Genomic DNA, 7,393 nt, shown 5'->3' on the forward strand with positions numbered 1-7,393 from the left:
GATCTTTAAGTCTAGTAGGTGAAATATAAAAGAGACATTTAACTATTCCTTCTTATAGGGGCCCCTGTGGATCTCCAGGATCCAGTTAGAGATCCATTATAGCAGGCTTTGTCTTTGCATGAGTCACTATCACTGTGATTACCATGTGTCCTTGTTCAGTTAATAATATTTTTAAATCCTTTCTTTTTTCTGCCTTTACTGAGCTCATGTATATGGGAGCCCATTTCTGCCAATGTGATGGAAAAAAAGTAAGTCAATATTCTAAGAAAGTATCTCAAGATAATGACGTAGTATCACATTAGATATTATCTCATTATATAGAGATGGTTTCTCATTATTTTGAGATACTAAGTCATTATTTAGAGATAGTTTATCGTTATTTACAGAAAGCATCTCATTATTCAGCCATATTATCTCATCATTTAGAGATAGTTTTTCATTATATAGACATATTATCTCATTATATTGAGATAATCTCATTATTTACAGATATTATCTTATTATTTAGAGATAGTCTGTCATTATATAGAGATAATATCTCATTGTATACAGATATTATATCATTATATAGAGATAGTATATCATTATATACAGATAGTATCTCTTTATATACAGATATCTCATTATTTAGAGATAGTCTGTTATTATATAGTTATTATCTCATTATTTACAGATAGTATCTCATTATATACAGATATTATCTCATTATATACAGATATTATCTCATTATTCAGAGATAGTCTCTCATTATATTGACTCACAAACTTAAACTGTGCATCACCTCTCTCCCCTCTGCTGGCTGTGTCCGCGCATGCTCAGTTTGTGTCTCCATCATTCCCAGTGTAGCAGCAGCAGCAGAGGCAGAGAGCTAAATGGGGTAAGGCTGCTTTATTCTTATTTCTATCTAAAGCTACACAGACGTACTGCTGCTGGTTGTTGCACTGCTGCTCACTGTCTCAGCACCGGGACGCGTTCACAGGGAGGGTAAGCATAGAGTATATTTACACAGCTTTGATTTGACGCAAACGTTTTTTAGTCTCTCTTCTTCTTCTCCTCTTCTCTCTCTCTGCAAACGCAACGGCTGTTAGCATCGCATGCTAACTCAAAGCTAAGCTAGGCTAGGCTAGGCTAGGCTAACTCGGCCTTCCCCCCCGTTTTCTGGCCTCCTGTCGCGGGGCCTAGCTGGGTTTTTTTATTTTTTATTTTATACTACTTCGACAATATTGAAGTCGGAATCTCGGCTACTAAGGTTAAGAAGAAAGAATAAGGGGAAAGTCTTCTTAAACGTGAAATACTCTCCGAAATAATCACGGCAAAAAACAACCGTTATTAGCATTAGCCACCTAGCTCGCCCTCTAATTCATTTACATTATAAGAGAGAAGCTAACTAGCTTAGCATCAGCTAGCTCTCTCTCTCTCCTTCTCTCTATCCCTCTCTCCTTCTCTCTCTCTCTTTTGCTAGTTTCGGAAGCTATGGTGTCCAATGCATCAAAACCCCTAGACTAGACTTTATTTATTTATATTATTAATATTTTTTTAAAAGCTTGTTGCCACGGTTACTAGTTAACATTGAGGCCTCCAGGTGATGATGAGTTATTATAAGCCTCTACAAAAACAACCTTTATTTATTTATTTTTAACCCCTATAATATAATGCAAAGTGAATCATATTTGATGCATGAGTTTTAAAGAGAGCGCTACACCAGAAACCTGATATATAAGATTGGATACATGCAGTGCACAGACAAACCAATGCACTAAATATTTTGTAGTTTATTTTTATTACATTAATTCCTGTTGCAAATGTGTGAAATGTGATGCAGCAGGTATAGAAGCTCATTTATCTGCACAGCTGTCATTTCATGCATTATGTTTCATCATCATAACATTAAAAGTTTAATAGGTGGCTAGATGACAAGACTTTTCGCACAAAAAAAGAGGTAATGTTCAACCTAAATGTGGCTAAATCTATCTTGTAAGTCTTGTCATGTAGCTGTCAACTTCGTACAAAAGAAGGGGGCGATATAATGGTTAATTTAGTTTCCTAAAAGCTAACCGTAAGATTTTAAAATGCTAGATTGAGTCCATTGAGGTGTTTGTTTGTTGCACTGTCTGTATCATATTTATCATGTCTGGAGAGAGAGCTGTGCATGCTTTCTTTATTTGTTTGTGCAGGTAACTTGCATTGCATTGCTTTATTTGAGAAAATATGACACTAAATTCACTTTAAGAGATGCGTTCACAGGTGCAGAGCTTTAAATACCGGTGTGAACTACATTTTAAATGGATTTTAGGTGTGCGTTCGGAGGTTTTTGTGGTTATTTGTGACTCTAAATGTGTCCTTGCCTCGTCTATCTTACTTAATAATGTGTATTATAACATTATAAACCACCCAGATGCACCAAGTATCTCAAATTTAAGCACAATCTGATCATAAATGGACATATATGATGGACTGTTTGCTTTTTAAGCTCTAAATTCACTTTTACACAGATGCAGAGCTTTAAATACAGGTGTAAACTACATCTGTAATGGATTTAGGTGTGTGTTCAGAGGTTGTTGTGTATCTCACCTCATCTACTTTACCATATAATACCTTTTATAATGTGTATTATAACATTAAATACATTTAAAATGCTTGACATAGACTACTACTGGAGTCCACTGAGGTGTTAGTTGCCATGTTTTCAGGTGCTTTCTCTCATCTCTTTTGCTTTATTTTAGAAAATATGCCCTTAAAAAATGCGTTCACAGGCGCAGAGCTGTAAACACAGGTGTAAAAAGTACATCTTAAATGGATTTAGAAGTGCGTTGGGAGGTTGTTGTGGAATTCAGCTCATCTATCTTCATTTATAATGTGCATTATAACGTTATAAACCATCCAGATGCACCAAATTTAAGCAAAATCTGATCCTAAATGGACATTTGAATGCAAATATATGACTAATCTAATTTGAATAACCACTTTTTAAGCTCTAAATTCACTTTAAGGGATGCGTTCTCAGGGGCAGAGCTATAAATACAGGTGTAAAATACGTCCTCAATGGATTTAAGTGTGCGTTCAGGGGTTGTCGTGGATATTTGTGACTCTAAATGTGTCCTCACCTCATCTATATTACTTTATTATGTGCATTATAACATTATAAACCAACCAGACGCCCCAAATATCAGCTAAATCTGATCACTTCTTGTCTTGTTTATTTCAGCTGGACTTTACTAACATATACTTGGTTTTAATAGAGCTTAAGATAGAGTTAAAAGTGACCTTAAATCACACCCAGACAGGTTAATTGTGGCTTCATTCAGCAGGTCATCAAATGAGAAGGTGTAACATTGATTTCACTCTTTCTCTATTTCGCTTTCATCGCCTCTTAATTGGCGTTTTATTTGTTTGGTGCAGAAGAGGAGGAGGAGGTTTTCGGTGGTTTTTTGAACGTCTCATTCTGATCTAAATCGAGAGTTTAAGTGTCAATATTTTGCCAGCTTCACCAGTAGATTAAAAAGTTCTTGTTTCTTGGTTAAGACTCAAGTCAATTAAAAGTGTTTATTGGTTGGATCGAGCTTTTATTAGCAAAGTAAAATTACACATTAAGCTCCCATGATCCTCTAATAAATGTAGCGATTTAACTTTAAATTAAAACAATATAACAGTACAAACACTTTTATTAAGGGTCTCATATTAAAGCGAGTGAGGACATTTTCATTTTACATAAGCTGCCATCTTTAATGGACTGCAGATTCAGTTACCCGTGAACCTTTTGGCTGTGGTCCCTCTTGTCATTTTGATGTGATTTCTTATCTAAAAAAAAAGATTTATTTCCCTTCTTTCTTTCTTTTCTTTCTGCTTTCACATTAGTTGTTCTTATCCCCTCTCTCCTTTTAAGTCATCTTCTTCTTTTCTTTTTTTTTTCCTACATTGTTTGTACGAAGTTTGCAGCTGGATTGAATCCAAACTATGTTCACATTTTGTGCCAAACCCCCCCCCCCCCCCCCCCTTTCTCTTCCTCCTCTATGATGCATCTCTTCCTTAATTTTGTATTTTAATATTGGGTCAGAAATGTATAAAAAATCAGGGACACTGCAGTGATGCTGTCAGGCTCCACATTACTCTCCTTATTTCACCACAATATCATTTTTTAAGACCAAAAAAAACTGTTTATTAGGGGTTTAAATGTTATTATACATCTAGTTTTTATTTTTTAAGCCAATTTATATTATTTAAATCATCATAAAAGTTGTTTTTAAATGAAAAGTGGATCCTTTTCTTAATGAATTAGTATTAAATTAATATTATTTGACCATTTCTTTCTTCTAGCAGAGCTGTTTTTATAATGATGTGCACCCAGCAACCTCCTTAGAAAAAGAAAAAAAAAACCCTCTCTCTCTCTTTTTTTTCTTTCTATCCATCTTTTCTATGACTCACTCTGACATCATGCATCTAGGTTAGGTTTTAGCATCTTTGTCGTAATTTAATCTTTTATTTTGGAATGTTTTCAACCTTCAAAATAAAAGCAAAATATACCCCAATATGTATATTATCACTCAGATTGATGTAAGGTCTTTATTTTGAAAAACTAACTAACCTAAACTCTACTTTCAGTCTATATTCAGTCTTTTATTTCCATGATTGAGCTTTTATTTTGGTTTATTTGACCTATAAAACACTATCAATACTGCAAGAATAATCACTTTAGAAACCTCACATTACCCTGAGTTTGAGATTCTGTTATTGCTGTGTAAATGCACAAAAAAAGGCCCCAAAAAACCCCAACGTAATCTTAAAAAAAGATCAGCACCCGGCAATAAACAGTCACAGATTAGTAGGTGCTGTGTGTAATTCGGTAGTTGTCGAGAGAGACAGGAAATGAGCGGTAAACTGGTTTTAAAAAACAACAAAAACAAAAGTTTAGGTTTAAATTAGGCTTAAAGTTGAGACGTTTTCCCTCTATCTTCACCCCAAATGATTCCTGTGTCTTTTTATTATTATATTATAACATTTAAAATAATAAAAAACACAAGAGTCATCCTCAAAAGAACCATGCTGCAGCTGCAATTAGGTTTTTTTTAAAATAGAAATGACGTCTCCTCTGTTACCTCTGCGTATTTCCAGATAAACTGATGCCTCATTTTTTTTTACTATGGCCCTCCTCCTCCTCCTCTTCCTCCTCCTCCTCCTCCTCCTCCTGCTCTCTGGTGATGGTGTCGCTGGGTTTGGTCTCAGCAGCTCGGAGGGCAGTTATGAGTCAGCAGCAGCACCGGCGGCTCACAGAGGAGAGAGAGGAGGCTTTACGTGGAGCTCCCATCGTCACTCACACTGAGCTGAACCGAGCCCTGATTTGCCACCTTTAAAAAAAAAAAAGATAAAGATTGATGATGCCAGTTAAATGTGTAATATATTGTATTAAGAAACCTTCAATATTTAGACATAATAAGCTTTTTTGTGCAAATAAGCAGAGTTAACCTGAGATGATCTGCAAGATTTTTCATTATGGCCAATTTAGACATGTCAAGAGTGATCAGTGCTGGCTGTATGAATACACAGACTGTATCAAATATATATATATATACGTATAAAAAAAGGCTCTATTAAATCAGCTGTATCCATTCCCACAATCTACCACAAACAAAAAGTCAGTCTCTATTGGTTTAGATTGACTAATTGTACCTCCTAAACTTAAAGATCCCCTCCAGATCTGTTTTAAGATCTATATAAAATGCTCTAATTTGACTAATAATTTGGTTTTTCCACCAAAAAAAGGTTTTAAAAGTTAAATTCTTGTTAAATCCCTTTTAAAATGACCTATTTCATGCTTCATAAGCGCTGTGCTGTTGTATTATGTAGGAAAATATCAATAATAAATGTCAGATTAGGCTTTTATTGATACAATATAATATTAAAATACATGGATTATAATCACAAGCAAGAAAATCATGATTCTGTTTAATGAGTTTAGGCTGATATTTGAAGGTTTTAACATGATTTTTGCATTCATGAAACAACTCACAGTGTACACCTATCCAAAAATACCTGTTTATAATTAATGTGATAGTGGTTTAAACCATTTCACCCAGCACATATAAAGTAGAGATAACCAGTAGGCTGCAGTAATTGGATGTACAGCTCAGATTTAAACATATACTGGTACACAACACTCATTTTTTCAGCACTTTACTCTTTCTTTAGTAACAAAAATGTCTCAACACATTTTGCTGTCTAAGGTCAAATAAACTATAACAACTAATAAATGAATAATCAAAAAGGTAAAAAGTTCTTTCGAGCCTCGTCTGCTGCTCTTCAAACTTCTCACTGTGGCTGTTGCAGTATCTTGTTAATAATAAAGCGAGAGTTCCTTTCAATTAAAAGCCTTTTTGTTAGTTTGTTAGTGGAAAGTTTTTAGTGTGAAATAGAAGCGACAGGAAACAGTTTGTATCAGCGGTAATTTAACGTGAATAGATACTCGGCAATCCGGTTTACACCCTTAAAAAGCATCAAGTTTCGTACCTAGAAAAGTCTGTAAATCTAATTATCTAAAAGTTGGGAGTGTGTGTTGAGCAGTATCACCGCTGTAAATAACCAGTGGACAGATCCTTTCTTCAGTTGTCCGATAACTCTGTCGTAGTACGTTAAAAACAGCTTCTTTCTCCAACATCAATTTATCATTTTTGCACTCATGACAGACACTAAATAAATGAGAAATGAAATCAGTGGCGTCAGATTATCGGAAGAAGCTTTCATACAATTTATTTCTCCCGGATCACATTATGAGGCTGGTACACATTGCACTGACCACTAATTCATTGTTACCCATTTCTCATCATCATCTTCTTATCTACTCTCTGTTTTTTTTTTTTCTTCTTCTCTATCTCCCACAACAGGAACCATGGGAATACCACTACCCAACAACTGCGTTTGGGAAGCAGTAACATGTTGAAGACACTCTACTAAAGAAGTCCAGCTGAGGGGGCGGTAATCTGGGCGCCAAAAAAAAAAAGACTGAATTAATAATAAAAGACTCTCCTTTTTTTTTTTTTAAACGGCAAGCATCCCCCCGCCCCCCTCATTTCCCCCCTCTTGCCTCCCCCTCCCTCCGAATCGGATGGCTCTGAATCTAAACGACAAGATGCAGTAATGGAAGTCCACGTGCCATTCAGCGCCGTAGCCATGAAGCAGCTAAAAGGGTAGGGTTTTAGCTGCCTCCCCCACCCCCCTCACCCAAGTGAGCTCGCCTCACCCTACCCTTCCACCCCTCCTACCATCCCACCATCCCATCAGCTCCACCTTAAGGGCGAGAGCCCCCCTTCCCCTCCCCATTTTGAAGGATACACACCTTACCTACCTTACCTTACCCTTCTATCCGATCCTCCTTTTTATTTTAAAACCCCCTCCCAAACTC

This window comes from Scomber japonicus, chromosome 24 (assembly GCF_027409825.1).
Source record: "Scomber japonicus isolate fScoJap1 chromosome 24, fScoJap1.pri, whole genome shotgun sequence".
Classification (NCBI taxonomy): domain Eukaryota; kingdom Metazoa; phylum Chordata; class Actinopteri; order Scombriformes; family Scombridae; genus Scomber; species Scomber japonicus.